At 40.8% G+C, this 18230-nt stretch overlaps 10 non-coding genes across 10 annotated transcripts; all 10 read right to left on the reverse strand.

The window, feature by feature from the left end:
- Positions 1-115: 115 nt before the first annotated feature.
- On the reverse strand, positions 116-189 carry trnan-guu. Its single transcript has one exon. It is a non-coding gene; the product is annotated as a tRNA-Asn (tRNA).
- Positions 190-1282: 1093 nt separating this feature from the next.
- On the reverse strand, positions 1283-1356 carry trnan-guu. Its single transcript has one exon. It is a non-coding gene; the product is annotated as a tRNA-Asn (tRNA).
- Positions 1357-2457: 1101 nt separating this feature from the next.
- trnan-guu lies at positions 2458-2531 on the reverse strand. Its single transcript has one exon. It is a non-coding gene; the product is annotated as a tRNA-Asn (tRNA).
- A 1093-nt stretch (positions 2532-3624) lies between these two features.
- trnak-uuu lies at positions 3625-3698 on the reverse strand. Its single transcript has one exon. It is a non-coding gene; the product is annotated as a tRNA-Lys (tRNA).
- Positions 3699-4781: 1083 nt separating this feature from the next.
- trnan-guu lies at positions 4782-4858 on the reverse strand. Its single transcript has one exon. It is a non-coding gene; the product is annotated as a tRNA-Asn (tRNA).
- Positions 4859-5944: 1086 nt separating this feature from the next.
- On the reverse strand, positions 5945-6018 carry trnan-guu. The gene has a single exon. It is a non-coding gene; the product is annotated as a tRNA-Asn (tRNA).
- A 1086-nt stretch (positions 6019-7104) lies between these two features.
- On the reverse strand, positions 7105-7178 carry trnan-guu. The gene has a single exon. It is a non-coding gene; the product is annotated as a tRNA-Asn (tRNA).
- Positions 7179-8264: 1086 nt separating this feature from the next.
- Positions 8265-8338, reverse strand: trnan-guu. The gene has a single exon. It is a non-coding gene; the product is annotated as a tRNA-Asn (tRNA).
- Positions 8339-16429: 8091 nt separating this feature from the next.
- Positions 16430-16503, reverse strand: trnan-guu. The gene has a single exon. It is a non-coding gene; the product is annotated as a tRNA-Asn (tRNA).
- Positions 16504-17596: 1093 nt separating this feature from the next.
- Positions 17597-17670, reverse strand: trnan-guu. The gene has a single exon. It is a non-coding gene; the product is annotated as a tRNA-Asn (tRNA).
- Positions 17671-18230: the final 560 nt, after the last annotated feature.

An 18230-nucleotide genomic window follows, 5' to 3' on the forward strand; every position in this document is an offset into this window, starting at 1 on the left:
TGCACGAGAGAGGCTTGTGTTGGCATTGACCCTCAGCACGGCAATTTAACAGGAATCTCATAACAGGTACAGGACGTCACATCGACATCATGGAGCACAACAAACTGAAAACTGTCGTCCCTGGGTGGGCTCGAACCACCAACCTTTAGATTAACAGTCTAACGCGCTAACCAATTGCGCCACAGAGACTTGTGGTGTATTTAATACTGACGCTAGATCGCTGGCCATTTGTGCTCTCATCCAACTGAACATGGAGTTTACGAAACAACAACACTTTGTTCCAATGGTTGTGTTAACGTGCATCGAAAGTGCAGCAACATTTTCAAGGAAGTAGCCCTGTAGTTTTCTAATGTTTGTTAGCTGTTTGAATGGCCTTAAAAGGGCAAAGATGTAGCGCAATGTTCGTCAGCGCAACATTATATTAAAAGGCATCTGGCAGGAGTAAATTCAGCCACAATCACAAATATATTATGATAAATATATATTTTAAACAACTGCATTTTCACAAATGTAATATATAATCGCCAAGCCCATTCAAAAATAATTAGGGGACTGACTCCGGAAGAATGATGAAGTGGCTAGTCACTTTCATGGCGTATAGGCATACATTTACACACAAACACACTGGACCAACATTGTCCTTCTCGCGAGATAAATATAAATAATATGTTTTTTCATACCAGATTGACATCATTTACGTTGTCATACTAGCCAGATGAATAAGAATAAATTATATGTTCCTTGGAGAACACAGAATGATCAAGCTATTGAGTAACAGAAGATCAGAGACCATTGACAGCCATTTTACCAGTAGGTATAGTAACTTGTCATCTTTCATGTTCAACAACACACCAATCACATGTTACAACAGGAAACACAGCAGGTCAAAAGCAAGCTTACTGTAAGGCCAGGAAGGTCTTCCATATCACTAGAAATAGAAAGACAGCATCCCTGGGTGGGCTCAAATCACCAACTTTTAAATGAACAGTCTAACGCGCCAACAAATTGCACCACAGAGACTTGTGGTTATACTGACCCTCAGCAAGCCAAAGTCTCATGGAAGCTCACGCCAAGTCAGGAAGGGGGACTTCACAATCTGAAAAATGTCATACCTGGGTGGTGTCAAAGCACCAACCTTTAGATTGACAGTCAAACACACTAACTGATTGCACGAGAGAGGCTTGTGTTGGCATTGACCCTCAGCACGGCAATTTAACAGGAATCTCATAACAGGTACAGGACGTCACATCGACATCATGGAGCACAACAAACTGAAAACTGTCGTCCCTGGGTGGGCTCGAAACACCAACCTTTAGATTAACAGTCTAACGCGCTAACCAATTGCGCCACAGAGACTTGTGGTGTATTTAATACTGACGCTAGATCGCTGGCCATTTGTACTCTCATCCAACTGAACATGGAGTTCACGAAACAACAACACTTTGTTCCAATGGTTGTGTTAACGTGCATCGAAAGTGCAGCAACATTTTCAAGGAAGTAGCCCTGTAGTTTTCTAATGTTTGTTAGCTTTTTGAATGGCCTTAAAAGGGAAAAGATGTAGCGCAATGTTCGTCAGCGCAACATTATATTAAAAGGCATCTGGCAGGAGTAAATTCAGCCACAATCACAAATATATTATGATAAATATATATTTTAAACAACTGCATTTTCACAAATGTAATATATAATCGCCAAGCCCATTCAAAAATAATTAGGGGACTGACTCCGGAAGAATGATGAAGTGGTAAGTCACTTTCATGGCGTATAGGCATACATTTACACACAAACACACTGGACCAACATTGTCCTTCTCGCGAGATAAATATAAATAATACGTTTTTTCATACCAGATTGACATCATTTACATTGTCATACTAGCCAGATGAATAAGAATAAATTATATGTTCCTTGGAGAACACAGAATGATCAAGCTATTGAGTAACAGAAGATCAGAGACCATTGACAGCCATTTTACCAGTAGGTATAGTAAGTTGTCATCTTTCATGTTCAACAACACACCAATCACATGTTACAACAGGAAACACAGCAGGTCAAAAGCAAGCTTACTGTAAGGCCAGGAAGGTCTTCCATATCACTAGAAATAGAAAGACAGCATCCCTGGGTGGGCTCAAATCACCAACTTTTAAATGAACAGTCTAACGCGCCAACAAATTGCACCACAGAGACTTGTGGTTATACTGACCCTCAGCAGGCCAAAGTCTCATGGAAGCTCACGCCAAGTCAGGAAGGGTCAGTTCACATCTCCACAATCTGAAAAATGTCATCCCTGGGTGGTGTCAAAGCACCAACCTTTAGATTGACAGTCAAACACACTAACTGATTGCACGAGAGAGGCTTGTGTTGGCATTGACCCTCAGCACGGCAATTTAACAGGAATCTCATAACAGGTACAGGACGTCACATCGACATCATGGAGCACAACAAACTGAAAACTGTCGTCCCTGGGTGGGCTCGAACCACCAACCTTTAGATTAACAGTCTAACGCGCTAACCAATTGCGCCACAGAGACTTGTGGTGTATTTAATACTGACGCTATATCGTTGGCCATTTGTACTCTCATCCAACTGAACATGGAGTTTACGAAACAACAACACTTTGTTCCAATGGTTGTGTCAACGTGCATCGAAAGTGCAGCAACATTTTCTAGGAAGTAGCCCTGTAGTCTTCTAATGTTTGTTAGCTGTTTGAATGGCCTTAAAAGGGCAAAGATGTAGCGCAATGTTCGTCAGCGCAACATTATATTAAAAGGCATCTGGCAGGAGTAAATTCAGCCACAATCACAAATATATTATGATAAATATATATTTTAAACAACTGCATTTTCACAAATGTAATATATAATCGCCAAGCCCATTCAAGAATAATTAGGGGACTGACTCCGGAAGAATGATGAAGTGGCTAGTCACTTTCATGGCGTATAGGCATACATTTACACACAAACACACTGGACCAACATTGTCCTTCTCGCGAGATAAATATAAATAATACGTTTTTTCATACCAGATTGACATCATTTACATTGTCATACTAGCCAGATGAATAAGAATGAATTATATGTTCCTTGGAGAACACAGAATGATCAAGCTATTGAGTAACAGAAGATCAGAGACCATTGACAGCCATTTTACCAGTAGGTATAGTAAGTTGTCATCTTTCATGTTCAACAACACACCAATCACATGTTACAACAGGAAACACAGCAGGTCAAAAGCAAGCTTACTGTAAGGCCAGGAAGGTCTTCCATATCACTAGAAATAGAAAGACAGCATCCCTGGGTGGGCTCAAATCACCAACTTTTAAATGAACAGTCTAACGCGCCAACAAATTGCACCACAGAGACTTGTGGTATTACTGACCCTCAGCAGGCCAAAGTCTCATGGAAGCTCACGCCAAGTCAGGAAGGGGGACTTCACAATCTGAAAAATGTCATCCCTGGGTGGTGTCAAAGCACCAACCTTTAGATTGACAGTCAAACACACTAACTGATTGCACGAGAGAGGCTTGTGTTGGCATTGACCCTCAGCACGGCAATTTAACAGGAATCTCATAACAGGTACAGGACGTCACATCGACATCATGGAGCACAACAAACTGAAAACTGTCGTCCCTGGGTGGGCTTGAACCACCAACCTTTAGATTAAAAGTCTAACGCACTAACCAATTGCGCCACAGAGACTTGTGGTGTATTTAATCCTGACTCTAGATCACTGGCCATTCGTGCTCTCATCCAACTGAACATGGAGTTTACGAAACAACAACACTTTGTTCCAATGGTTGTGTTAACGTGCATCGAAAGTGCAGCAACATTTTCAAGGAAGTAGCCCTGTAGTTTTCTAATGTTTGTTAGCTTTTTGAATGGCCTTAAAAGGGCAAAGATGAAGCGCAATGTTCGTCAGCGCAACATTATATTAAAAGGCATCTGGCAGGAGTAAATTCAGCCACAATCACAAATATATTATGATAAATATATATTTTAAACAACTGCATTTTCACAAATGTAATATATAATCGCCAAGCCCATTCAAAAATAATTAGGGGACTGACTCCGGAAGAATGATGAAGTGGCTAGTCACTTTCATGGCGTATAGGCATACATTTACACACAAACACACTGGACCAACATTGTCCTTCTCGCGAGATAAATATAAATAATACGTTTTTTCATACCAGATTGACATAATTTACGTTGTCATACTAGCCAGATTAATAAGAATAAATGATATGTTCCTTGGAGAACACAGAATGATCAAGCTATTGAGTAACAGAAGATCAGAGACCATTGACAGCCATTTTACCAGTAGGTATAGTAACTTGTCATCTTTCACGTTCAACAACACACCAATCACATGTTACAACAGGAAACACAGCAGGTCAAAAGCAAGCTTACTGTAAGGCCAGGAAGGTCTTCCATATCACTAGAAATAGAAAGACAGCATCCCTGGGTGGGCTCAAATCACCAACTTTTAAATGAACAGTCTAACGCGGCAACAAATTGCACCACAGAGACTTGTGGTTATACTGACCCTCAGCAGGCCAAAGTCTCATGGAAGCTCACGCCAAGTCAGGAAGGGGGACTTCACAATCTGAAAAATGTCATCCCTGGGTGGTGTCAAAGCACCAACCTTTAGATTGACAGTCAAACACACTAACTGATTGCACGAGAGAGGCTTGTGTTGGCATTGACCCTCAGCACGGCAATGTAACAGGAATCTCATAACAGGTAAAGGACATCACATCGATATCATGGAGCACAACAAACTGTCTTCCCTGGGTGGGCTCGAACCACCAACCTTTAGATTAACAGTCTAACGCACTAACCAATTGCGCCACAGAGACTTGTGGTGTATTTAATACTGACGCTAGATCGCTGGCCATTTGTACTCTCATCCAACTGAACATGGAGTTTACGAAACAACAACACTTTGTTCCAATGGTTGTGTTAACGTGCATCGAAAGTGCAGCAACATTTTCAAGGAAGTAGCCCTGTAGTTTTCTAATGTTTGTTAGCTTTTTGAATGGCCTTAAAAGGGCAAAGATGTAGCGCAATGTTCGTCAGCGCAACATTATATTAAAAGGCATCTGGCAGGAGTAAATTCAGCCACAATCACAAATATATTATGATAAATATATATTTTAAACAACTGCATTTTCACAAATGTAATATATAATCGCCAAGCCCATTCAAAAATAATTAGGGGACTGACTCCGGAAGAATGATGAAGTGGCTAGTCACTTTCATGGCGTATAGGCATACATTTACACACAAACACACTGGACCAACATTGTCCTTCTCGCGAGATAAATATAAATAATACGTTTTTTCATACCAGATTGACATAATTTACGTTGTCATACTAGCCAGATTAATAAGAATAAATGATATGTTCCTTGGAGAACACAGAATGATCAAGCTATTGAGTAACAGAAGATCAGAGACCATTGACAGCCATTTTACCAGTAGGTATAGTAACTTGTCATCTTTCACGTTCAACAACACACCAATCACATGTTACAACAGGAAACACAGCAGGTCAAAAGCAAGCTTACTGTAAGGCCAGGAATGTCTTCCATATCACTAGAAATAGAAAGACAGCATCCCTGGGTGGGCTCAAATCACCAACTTTTAAATGAACAGTCTAACGCGCCAACAAATTGCACCACAGAGACTTGTGGTTATACTGACCCTCAGCAGGCCAAAGTCTCATGGAAGCTCACGCCAAGTCAGGAAGGGGGACTTCACAATCTGAAAAATGTCATCCCTGGGTGGTGTCAAAGCACCAACCTTTAGATTGACAGTCAAACACACTAACTGATTGCACGAGAGAGGCTTGTGTTGGCATTGACCCTCAGCACGGCAATGTAACAGGAATCTCATAACAGGTAAAGGACATCACATCGATATCATGGAGCACAACAAACTGTCATCCCTGGGTGGGCTCGAACCACCAACCTTTAGATTAACAGTCTAACGCGCTAACCAATTGCGCCACAGAGACTTGTGGTGTATTTAATACTGACGCTAGATCGCTGGCCATTTGTACTCTCATCCAACTGAACATGGAGTTTACGAAACAACAACACTTTGTTCCAATGGTTGTGTTAACGTGCATCGAAAGTGCAGCAACATTTTCAAGGAAGTAGCCCTGTAGTTTTCTAATGTTTGTTAGCTTTTTGAATGGCCTTAAAAGGGCAAAGATGTAGCGCAATGTTCGTCAGCGCAACATTATATTAAAAGGCATCTGGCAGGAGTAAATTCAGCCACAATCACAAATATATTATGATAAATATATATTTTAAACAACTGCATTTTCACAAATGTAATATATAATCGCCAAGCCCATTCAAAAATAATTAGGGGACTGACTCCGGAAGAATGATGAAGTGGCTAGTCACTTTCATGGCGTATAGGCATACATTTACACACAAACACACTGGACCAACATTGTCCTTCTCGCGAGATAAATATAAATAATACGTTTTTTCATACCAGATTGACATAATTTACGTTGTCATACTAGCCAGATTAATAAGAATAAATGATATGTTCCTTGGAGAACACAGAATGATCAAGCTATTGAGTAACAGAAGATCAGAGACCATTGACAGCCATTTTACCAGTAGGTATAGTAACTTGTCATCTTTCACGTTCAACAACACACCAATCACATGTTACAACAGGAAACACAGCAGGTCAAAAGCAAGCTTACTGTAAGGCCAGGAATGTCTTCCATATCACTAGAAATAGAAAGACAGCATCCCTGGGTGGGCTCAAATCACCAACTTTTAAATGAACAGTCTAACGCGGCAACAAATTGCACCACAGAGACTTGTGGTTATACTGACCCTCAGCAGGCCAAAGTCTCATGGAAGCTCACGCCAAGTCAGGAAGGGGGACTTCACAATCTGAAAAATGTCATCCCTGGGTGGTGTCAAAGCACCAACCTTTAGATTGACAGTCAAACACACTAACTGATTGCACGAGAGAGGCTTGTGTTGGCATTGACCCTCAGCACGGCAATGTAACAGGAATCTCATAACAGGTAAAGGACATCACATCGATATCATGGAGCACAACAAACTGTCATCCCTGGGTGGGCTCGAACCACCAACCTTTAGATTAACAGTCTAACGCGCTAACCAATTGCGCCACAGAGACTTGTGGTGTATTTAATACTGACGCTAGATCGCTGGCCATTTGTACTCTCATCCAACTGAACATGGAGTTTACGAAACAACAACACTTTGTTCCAATGGTTGTGTTAACGTGCATCGAAAGTGCAGCAACATTTTCAAGGAAGTAGCCCTGTAGTTTTCTAATGTTTGTTAGCTTTTTGAATGGCCTTAAAAGGGCAAAGATGTAGCGCAATGTTCGTCAGCGCAACATTATATTAAAAGGCATCTGGCAGGAGTAAATTCAGCCACAATCACAAATATATTATGATAAATATATATTTTAAACAACTGCATTTTCACAAATGTAATATATAATCGCCAAGCCCATTCAAAAATAATTAGGGGACTGACTCCGGAAGAATGATGAAGTGGCTAGTCACTTTCATGGCGTATAGGCATACATTTACACACAAACACACTGGACCAACATTGTCCTTCTCGCGAGATAAATATAAATAATACGTTTTTTCATACCAGATTGACATAATTTACGTTGTCATACTAGCCAGATTAATAAGAATAAATGATATGTTCCTTGGAGAACACAGAATGATCAAGCTATTGAGTAACAGAAGATCAGAGACCATTGACAGCCATTTTACCAGTAGGTATAGTAACTTGTCATCTTTCACGTTCAACAACACACCAATCACATGTTACAACAGGAAACACAGCAGGTCAAAAGCAAGCTTACTGTAAGGCCAGGAATGTCTTCCATATCACTAGAAATAGAAAGACAGCATCCCTGGGTGGGCTCAAATCACCAACTTTTAAATGAACAGTCTAACGCGCCAACAAATTGCACCATAGAGACTTGTGGTTATACTGACCCTCAGCAGGCCAAAGTCTCATGGAAGCTCACGCCAAGTCAGGAAGGGGGACTTCACAATCTGAAAAATGTCATCCCTGGGTGGTGTCAAAGCACCAACCTTTAGATTGACAGTCAAACACACTAACTGATTGCACGAGAGAGGCTTGTGTTGGCATTGACCCTCAGCACGGCAATGTAACAGGAATCTCATAACAGGTAAAGGACATCACATCGATATCATGGAGCACAACAAACTGTCATCCCTGGGTGGGCTCGAACCACCAACCTTTAGATTAACAGTCTAACGCGCTAACCAATTGCGCCACAGAGACTTGTGGTGTATTTAATACTGACGCTAGATCGCTGGCCATTTGTACTCTCATCCAACTGAACATGGATTTTACGAAACAACAACACTTTGTTCCAATGGTTGTGTTAACGTGCATCGAAAGTGCAGCAACATTTTCAAGGAAGTAGCCCTGTAGTTTTCTAATGTTTGTTAGCTGTTTGAATGGCCTTAAAAGGGCAAAGATGTAGCGCAATGTTCGTCAGCGCAACATTATATTAAAAGGCATCTGGCAGGAGTAAATTCAGCCACAATCACAAATATATTATGATAAATATATATTTTAAACAACTGCATTTTCACAAATGTAATATATAATCGCCAAGCCCATTCAAAAATAATTAGGGGACTGACTCCGGAAGAATGATGAAGTGGCTAGTCACTTTCATGGCGTATAGGCATGCATTTACACACAAACACACTGGACCAACATTGTCCTTCTCGCGAGATAAATATAAATAATATGTTTTTTCATACCAGATTGACATCATTTACGTTGTCATACTAGCCAGATGAATAAGAATAAATGATATGTTCCTTGGAGAACACAGAATGATCAAGCTATTGAGTAACAGAAGATCAGAGACCATTGACAGCCATTTTACCAGTAGGTATAGTAAGTTGTCATCTTTCATGTTCAACAACACACCAATCACATGTTACAACAGGAAACACAGCAGGTCAAAAGCAAGCTTACTGTAAGGCCAGGAAGGTCTTCCATATCACTAGAAATAGAAAGACAGCATCCCTGGGTGGGCTCAAATCACCAACTTTTAAATTAACAGTCTAACGCGCCAACAAATTGCACCACAGAGACTTGTGGTTATACTGACCCTCAGCAGGCCAAAGTCTCATGGAAGCTCACGCCAAAGTCAGGAAGGGGGACTTCACAATCTGAAAAATGTCATCCATGGGTGGTGTCAAAGCACCAACCTTTAGATTGACAGTCAAACACACTAACTGATTGCACGAGAGAAGCTTGTGTTGGCATTGACCCTCAGCACGGCAATGTAACAGGAATCTCATAACAGGTACAGGACGTCACATCGACATCATGGAGCACAACAAACTGAAAACTGTAGTCCCTGGGTGGGCTCGAACCACCAACCTTTACATTAACAGTCTAAGGCGCTAACCAATTGCGCCAGAGAGACTTGTGGTGTATTTAATACTGACGCTAGATCGCTGGCCATTTGTGCTCTCATCCAACTGAACATGGAGTTTACGAAACAACAACACTTTGTTCCAATGGTTGTGTTAACGTGCATCGAAAGTGCAGCAACATTTTCAAGGAAGTAGCCCTGTAGTTTTCTAATGTTTGTTAGCTTTTTGAATGGCCTTAAAAGGGCAAAGATGTAGCGCAATGTTCGTCAGCGCAACATTATATTAAAAGGCATCTGGCAGGAGTAAATTCAGCCACAATCACAAATATATTATGATAAATATATATTTTAAACAACTGCATTTTCACAAATGTAATATATAATCGCCAAGCCCATTCAAAAATAATTAGGGGACTGACTCCGGAAGAATGATGAAGTGGCTAGTCACTTTCATGGCGTATAGGCATACATTTACACACAAACACACTGGACCAACATTGTCCTTCTCGCGAGATAAATATAAATAATATGTTTTTTCATACCAGATTGACATCATTTACGTTGTCATACTAGCCAGATGAATAAGAATAAATTATATGTTCCTTGGAGAACACAGAATGATCAAGCTATTGAGTAACAGAAGATCAGAGACCATTGACAGCCATTTTACCAGTAGGTATAGTAACTTGTCATCTTTCATGTTCAACAACACACCAATCACATGTTACAACAGGAAACACAGCAGGTCAAAAGCAAGCTTACTGTAAGGCCAGGAAGGTCTTCCATATAACTAGAAATAGAAAGACAGCATCCCTGGGTGGGCTCAAATCACCAACTTTTAAATGAACAGTCTAACGCGCCAACAAATTGCACCACAGAGACTTGTGGTTATACTGACCCTCAGCAGGCCAAAGTCTCATGGAAGCTCACGCCAAAGTCAGGAAGGGGGACTTCACCATCTGAAAAATGTCATCCCTGGGTGGTGTCAAAGCACCAACCTTTAGATTGACAGTCAAACACACTAACTGATTGCACGAGAGAGGCTTGTGTTGGCATTGACCCTCAGCACGGCAATTTAACAGGAATCTCATAACAGGTACAGGACGTCACATCGACATCATGGAGCACAACAAACTGAAAACTGTCGTCCCTGGGTGGGCTCAAACCACCAACCTTTAGATTAACAGTCTAACGCGCTAACCAATTGCGTCACAGAGACTTGTGGTGTATTTAATACTGACGCTAGATCGCTGGCCATTAGTGCTCTCATCCAACTGAACATGGAGTTTACGAAACAACAACACTTTGTTCCAATGGTTGTGTTAACGTGCATCGAAAGTGCAGCAACATTTTCAAGGAAGTAGCCCTGTAGTTTTCTAATGTTTGTTAGCTTTTTGAATGGCCTTAAAAGGGCAAAGATGTAGCGCAATGTTCGTCAGCACAACATTATATTAAAAGGCATCTGGCAGGAGTAAATTCAGCCACAATCACAAATATATTATGATAAATATATATTTTAAACAACTGCATTTTCACAAATGTAATATATAATCGCCAAGCCCATTCAAAAATAATTAGGGGACTGACTCCGGAAGAATGATGAAGTGGCTAGTCACTTTCATGGCGTATAGGCATACATTTACACACAAACACACTGGACCAACATTGTCCTTCTCGCGAGATAAATATAAATAATATGTTTTTTCATACCAGATTGACATCATTTACGTTGTCATACTAGCCAGATGAATAAGAATAAATTATATGTTCCTTGGAGAACACAGAATGATCAAGCTATTGAGTAACAGAAGATCAGAGACCATTGACAGCCATTTTACCAGTAGGTATAGTAACTTGTCATCTTTCATGTTCAACAACACACCAATCACATGTTACAACAGGAAACACAGCAGGTCAAAAGCAAGCTTACTGTAAGGCCAGGAAGGTCTTCCATATCACTAGAAATAGAAAGACAGCATCCCTGGGTGGGCTCAAATCACCAACTTTTAAATTAACAGTCTAACGCGCCAACAAATTGCACCACAGAGACTTGTGGTTATACTGACCCTCAGCAGGCCAAAGTCTCATGGAAGCTCACGCCAAAGTCAGGAAGGGGGACTTCACAATCTGAAAAATGTCATCCCTGGGTGGTGTCAAAGCACCAACCTTTAGATTGACAGTCAAACACACTAACTGATTGCACGAGAGAAGCTTGTGTTGGCATTGACCCTCAGCACGGCAATGTAACAGGAATCTCATAACAGGTACAGGACGTCACATCGACATCATGGAGCACAACAAACTGAAAACTGTCGTCCCTGGGTGGGCTCGAACCACCAACCTTTACATTAACAGTCTAAGGCGCTAACCAATTGCGCCAGAGAGACTTGTGGTGTATTTAATATTGACGCTAGATCGCTGGCCATTTGTGCTCTCATCCAACTGAACATGGAGTTTACGAAACAACAACACTTTGTTCCAATGGTTGTGTTAACGTGCATCGAAAGTGCAGCAACATTTTCAAGGAAGTAGCCCTGTAGTTTTCTAATGTTTGTTAGCTTTTTGAATGGCCTTAAAAGGGCAAAGATGTAGCGCAATGTTCGTCAGCGCAACATTATATTAAAAGGCATCTGGCAGGAGTAAATTCAGCCACAATCACAAATATATTATGATAAATATATATTTTAAACAACTGCATTTTCACAAATGTAATATATAATCGCCAAGCCCATTCAAAAATAATTAGGGGACTGACTCCGGAAGAATGATGAAGTGGCTAGTCACTTTCATGGCGTATAGGCATACATTTACACACAAACACACTGGACCAACATTGTCCTTCTCGCGAGATAAATATAAATAATATGTTTTTTCATACCAGATTGACATCATTTACGTTGTCATACTAGCCAGATGAATAAGAATAAATTAGATGTTCCTTGGAGAACACAGAATGATCAAGCTATTGAGTAACAGAAGATCAGAGACCATTGACAGCCATTTTACCAGTAGGTATAGTAACTTGTCATCTTTCATGTTCAACAACACACCAATCACATGTTACAACAGGAAACACAGCAGGTCAAAAGCAAGCTTACTGTAAGGCCAGGAAGGTCTTCCATATCACTAGAAATAGAAAGACAGCATCCCTGGGTGGGCTCAAATCACCAACTTTTAAATTAACAGTCTAACGCGCCAACAAATTGCACCACAGAGACTTGTGGTTATACTGACCCTCAGCAGGCCAAAGTCTCATGGAAGCTCACGCCAAAGTCAGGAAGGGGGACTTCACAATCTGAAAAATGTCATCCCTGGGTGGTGTCAAAGCACCAACCTTTAGATTGACAGTCAAACACACTAACTGATTGCACGAGAGAAGCTTGTGTTGGCATTGACCCTCAGCACGGCAATGTAACAGGAATCTCATAACAGGTACAGGACGTCACATCGACATCATGGAGCACAACAAACTGAAAACTGTCGTCCCTGGGTGGGCTCGAACCACCAACCTTTACATTAACAGTCTAAGGCGCTAACCAATTGCGCCAGAGAGACTTGTGGTGTATTTAATATTGACGCTAGATCGCTGGCCATTTGTGCTCTCATCCAACTGAACATGGAGTTTACGAAACAACAACACTTTGTTCCAATGGTTGTGTTAACGTGCATCGAAAGTGCAGCAACATTTTCAAGGAAGTAGCCCTGTAGTTTTCTAATGTTTGTTAGCTTTTTGAATGGCCTTAAAAGGGCAAAGATGTAGCGCAATGTTCGTCAGCGCAACATTATATTAAAAGGCATCTGGCAGGAGTAAATTCAGCCACAATCACAAATATATTATGATAAATATATATTTTAAACAACTGCATTTTCACAAATGTAATATATAATCGCCAAGCCCATTCAAAAATAATTAGGGGACTGACTCCGGAAGAATGATGAAGTGGCTAGTCACTTTCATGGCGTATAGGCATACATTTACACACAAACACACTGGACCAACATTGTCCTTCTCGCGAGATAAATATAAATAATATGTTTTTTCATACCAGATTGACATCATTTACGTTGTCATACTAGCCAGATGAATAAGAATAAATTAGATGTTCCTTGGAGAACACAGAATGATCAAGCTATTGAGTAACAGAAGATCAGAGACCATTGACAGCCATTTTACCAGTAGGTATAGTAACTTGTCATCTTTCATGTTCAACAACACACCAATCACATGTTACAACAGGAAACACAGCAGGTCAAAAGCAAGCTTACTGTAAGGCCAGGAAGGTCTTCCATATCACTAGAAATAGAAAGACAGCATCCCTGGGTGGGCTCAAATCACCAACATTTAAATTAACAGTCTAACGCGCCAACAAATTGCACCACAGAGACTTGTGGTTATACTGACCCTCAGCAGGCCAAAGTCTCATGGAAGCTCACGCCAAGTCAGGAAGGGGGACTTCACAATCTGAAAAATGTCATCCCTGGGTGGTGTCAAAGCACCAACCTTTAGATTGACAGTCAAACACACTAACTGATTGCACGAGAGAGGCTTGTGTTGGCATTGACCCTCAGCACGGCAATTTAACAGGAATCTCATAACAGGTACAGGACGTCACATCGACATCATGGAGCACAACAAACTGAAAACTGTCGTCCCTGGGTGGGCTTGAACCACCAACCTTTAGATGAACAGTCTAACGCGCTAACCAATTGCGTCACAGAGACTTGTGGTGTATTTAATACTGACGCTAGATCGCTGGCCATTAGTGCTCTCATCCAACTGAACATGGAGTTTAGGAAACAACAACACTTTGTTCCAATGGTTGTGTTAACGTGCATCGAAAGTGCAGCAACATTTTCAAGGAAGTAGCCCTGTAGTTTTCTAATGTTTGTTAGCTTTTTGAATGGCCTTAAAAGGGCAAAGATGTAGCGCAATGTTCGTCAGCGCAACATTATATTAAAAGGCATCTGGCAGGAGTAAATTCAGCCACAATCACAAATATATTATGATAAATATATATTAAACAACTGCATTTTCACAAATGTAATATATAATCGCCAAGCCCATTCAAAAATAATTAGGGGACTGACTCCGGAAGAATGATGAAGTGGCTAGTCACTTTCATGGCGTATAGGCATACATTTACACACAAACACACTGGACCAACATTGTCCATCTCGCGAGATAAATATAAATAATATGTTTTTTCATACCAGATTGACATCATTTACGTTGTCATACTAGCCAGATTAATAAGAATAAATTATATGTTCCTTGGAGAACACAGAATGATCAAGCTATTGAGTAACAGAAGATCAGAGACCATTGACAGCCATTTTACCAGTAGGTATAGTAACTTGTCATCTTTCATGTTCAACAACACACCAATCACATGTTACAACAGGAAACACAGCAGGTCAAAAGCAAGCTTACTGTAAGGCCAGGAAGGTCTTCCATATCACTAGAAATAGAAAGACAGCATCCCTGGGTGGGCTCAAATCACCAACTTTTAAATGAACAGTCTAACGCGCCAACAAATTGCACCACAGAGACTTGTGGTTATACTGACCCTCAGCAGGCCAAAGTCTCATGGAAGCTCACGCCAAGTCAGGAAGGGGGACTTCACAATCTGAAAAATGTCATCCCTGGGTGGTGTCAAAGCACCAACCTTTAGATTGACAGTCAAACACACTAACTGATTGCACGAGAGAGGCTTGTGTTGACATTGACCCTCAGCACGTCAATTTAACAGGAATCTCATAACAGGTAGTCACATCGACATCATGGAGCACAACAAACTGAAAACTGTCGACCCTGGGTGGACTCGAACCACCAACCTTTAGATCAACAGTCGAACACGCTAACCAATTGCGCCACAGAGACTTGTGTTGTATTTAATACTGACGCTAGATCGCTGGCCATTTGTGCTCTCATCCAACTGAACATGGAGTTTACGAAACAACAACACTTTGTTCCAATGGTTGTGTTAACGTGCATCGAAAGTGCAGCAACATTTTCAAGGAAGTAGCCCTGTAGTTTTCTAATGTTTGTTAGCTTTTTGAATGGCCTTAAAAGGGAAAAGATGTAGCGCAATGTTCGTCAGCGCAACATTATATTAAAAGGCATCTGGCAGGAGTAAATTCAGCCACAATCACAAATATATTATGATAAATATATATTTTAAACAACTGCATTTTCACAAATTTAATATATAATCGCCAAGCCCATTCAAAAATAATTAGGGGACTGACTCCGGAAGAATGATGAAGTGGCTAGTCACTTTCATGGCGTATAGGCATACATTTACACACAAACACACTGGACCAACATTGTCCTTCTCGCGAGATAAATATAAATAATATGTTTTTTCATACCAGATTGACATCATTTACATTGTCATACTAGCCAGATTAATAAGAATAAATGATATGTTCCTTGGAGAACACAGAATGATCAAGCTATTGAGTAACAGAAGATCAGAGACCATTGACAGCCATTTTACCAGTAGGTACAGTAACTTGTCATCTTTCATGTTCAACAACACACCAATCACATGTTACAACAGGAAACACAGCAGGTCAAAAGCAAGCTTACTGTAAGGCCAGGAAGGTCTTCCATATCACTAGAAATAGAAAGACAGCATCCCTGGGTGGGCTCAAATCACCAACTTTTAAATTAACAGTCTAACGCGCCAACAAATTGCACCACAGAGACTTGTGGTTATACTGACCCTCAGCAGGCCAAAGTCTCATGGAAGCTCACGCCAAGTCAGGAAGGGGGACTTCACAATCTGAAAAATGTCATCCCTGGGTGGTGTCAAAGCACCAACCTTTAGATTGACAGTCAAACACACTAACTGATTGCACGAGAGAGGCTTGTGTTGGCATTGACCCTCAGCAAGTCAATTTAACAGGAATCTCATAACAGGTACAGGACGTCACATCGACATCATGGAGCACAACAAACTGAAAACTGTCGTCCCTGGGTGGCCTCGAACCACCAACCTTTAGATTAACAGTCTAACGCGGTAACCAATTGCGCCACAGAGACTTGTGGTGTATATAATACTGACGCTAGATCGCTGGCCATTTGTGCTCTCATCCAACTGAACATGGAGTTTACGAAACAACAACACTTTGTTCCAATGGTTGTATTAACGTGCATCGAAAGTGCAGCAACATTTTCAAGGAAGTAGCCCTGTAGTTTTCTAATGTTTGTTAGCTTTTTGAATGGCCTTAAAAGGGAAAAGATGTAGCGCAATGTTCGTCAGCGCAACATTATATTAAAAGGCATCTGGCAGGAGTAAATTCAGCCACAATCACAAATATATTATGATAAATATATATTTTAAACAACTGCATTTTCACAAATGTAATACATAATCGCCAAGCCCATTCAAAAATAATTAGGGCACTGACTCCGGAAGAATGATGAAGGGGCTAGTCACTTTCATGGCGTATAGGCATACATTTACACACAAACACACTGGACCAACATTGTCCTTCTCGCGAGATAAATATAAATAATATGTTTTTTCATACCAGATTGACATCATTTACATTGTCATACTAGCCAGATTAATAAGAATAAATGATATGTTCCTTGGAGAACACAGAATGATCAAGCTATTGAGTAACAGAAGATCAGAGACCATTGACAGCCATTTTACCAGTAGGTATAGTAAGTTGTCATCTTTCATGTTCAACAACACACCAATCACATGTTACAACAGGAAACACAGCAGGTCAAAAGCAAGCTTACTGTAAGGCCAGGAAGGTCTTCCATATCACTAGAAATAGAAAGACAGCATCCCTGGGTGGGCTCAAATCACCAACTTTTAAATGAACAGTCTAACGCGCCAACAAATTGCACCACAGAGACTTGTGGTTATACTGACCCTCAGCAGGCCAAAGTCTCATGGAAGCTCACGCCAAGTCAGGAAGGGGGACTTCACAATCTGAAAAATGTCATCCCTGGGTGGTGTCAAAGCACCAACCTTTAGATTGACAGTCAAACACACTAACTGATTGCACGAGAGAGGCTTGTGTTGGCATTGACCCTCAGCAAGTCAATTTAACAGGAATCTCATAACAGGTACAGGACGTCACATCGACATCATGGAGCACAACAAACTGAAAACTGTCGTCCCTGGGTGGCCTCGAACCACCAACCTTTAGATTAACAGTCTAACGCGCTAACCAATTGCGCCACAGAGACTTGTGGTGTATATAATACTGACGCTAGATCGCTGGCCATTTGTGCTCTCATCCAACTGAACATGGAGTTTACGAAACAACAACACTTTGTTCCAATGGTTGTATTAACGTGCATCGAAAGTGCAGCAACATTTTCAAGGAAGTAGCCCTGTAGTTTTCTAATGTTTGTTAGCTTTTTGAATGGCCTTAAAAGGGAAAAGATGTAGCGCAATGTTCGTCAGCGCAACATTATATTAAAAGGCATCTGGCAGGAGTAAATTCAGCCACAATCACAAATATATTATGATAAATATATATTTTAAACAACTGCATTTTCACAAATGTAATACATAATCGCCAAGCCCATTCAAAAATAATTAGGGCACTGACTCCAGAAGAATGATGAAGGGGCTAGTCACTTTCATGGCGTATAGGCATACATTTACACACAAACACACTGGACCAACATTGTCCTTCTCGCGAGATAAATATAAATAATATGTTTTTTCATACCAGATTGACATCATTTACATTGTCATACTAGCCAGATTAATAAGAATAAATGATATGTTCCTTGGAGAA

Source organism: Oncorhynchus mykiss, unplaced genomic scaffold (genome assembly GCF_013265735.2).
Source record: "Oncorhynchus mykiss isolate Arlee unplaced genomic scaffold, USDA_OmykA_1.1 un_scaffold_322, whole genome shotgun sequence".
In the NCBI taxonomy this organism is placed as follows: Eukaryota; Metazoa; Chordata; class Actinopteri; order Salmoniformes; family Salmonidae; genus Oncorhynchus; species Oncorhynchus mykiss.